General features: G+C 39.2%; 1 non-coding gene across 1 annotated transcript; it reads right to left on the reverse strand.

The window, feature by feature from the left end:
* Positions 1–914: 914 nt before the first annotated feature.
* On the reverse strand, positions 915–986 carry trnaa-ugc. The gene has a single exon. It is a non-coding gene; the product is annotated as a tRNA-Ala (tRNA).
* Between the last annotated feature and the right edge of the window lie 37 nt (positions 987–1,023).

Raw genomic sequence — 1,023 nt, forward strand, 5'->3', positions numbered from 1 at the left:
CATTGAACAGCGCTGACGAGAAGGTGAGTAGCATATTTTAAAAAAAGTACGTTTAAGGTTGTTTTAAGGACATTATCGGACATGCACTATGAAAGCCATTCTGAAGCAGCCAGGGGGGGATTCTGCATGAGCCAAATAGCAGAGACAGGACCAATCGTCAAAATTTTGGTGTTGATCATTCGATTTCATCCTGGACACTACAGAAAAGGGGCTAAAAGTGTTAAAAACCGGAATTTTCCTTTAATTCACATAATTTCTAATGATTATTATGAATCAGGAGTCACTGTAATGATCAGAGGAATGTGTTGATATTAAAAGCATGGAGATGCTGGGGACTGAACTGAGGACCTCATACATGCTAAGCATGCGCTCTACCACTGAGCTACATCCCCTCATGTAGATGGATTCAACGAAATGTGTAAACGCTCGAGTGCTAACGCTATGCGCCATTAATATGGTCCACTGGCAAAATCTTATTATGTTGGTTTTCCTGTAGTATGGAATAACACTGACTTGCTATTGGGAATAACAATGAAACCTCCCTTGTATCTTCCATTGTATCTCTTCATAGTCGGTAGGATCCAATCCAAGTGACCAGAAGAATTTTCTCCCTGCTCTGACCTCTACGTATCACACACAACTGTTTTGTTAAACTCAGTGATACAGAATATTTATTCCAGGTGTCCTTTTTTTTTTTTTTTGCTTTTTCAATAAACTATTTATGAGTGTCATGCCAGACCTGAAAACCTTTTTCCATGTCCATTTGGAAAGCTTGAGTTTCATCCTCTCTCTGTTTCTCTGTTTCATTGTATCTAAGTCAAATCACTTTGCTTCTTAATTCACCTTATCTCTAATGATTACCATGAATCAGGAGTCACTGCAATGATCAGAGGAATGTGTTGATATTAAAAGCATGGAGATGCTGGGGACTGAACCCAGGACCTCATACATGCAAAGCATGCGCTCTACCACTGAGCTACATCCCCATGTAATTAAGTGATAAAATATGTAAAAAACAGAGCG

The sequence above is a fragment of the Cyprinodon variegatus genome, unplaced genomic scaffold, assembly GCF_000732505.1.
Source record: "Cyprinodon variegatus isolate N-32 unplaced genomic scaffold, C_variegatus-1.0 Scaffold909, whole genome shotgun sequence".
NCBI classification, from domain to species: Eukaryota; Metazoa; Chordata; class Actinopteri; order Cyprinodontiformes; family Cyprinodontidae; genus Cyprinodon; species Cyprinodon variegatus.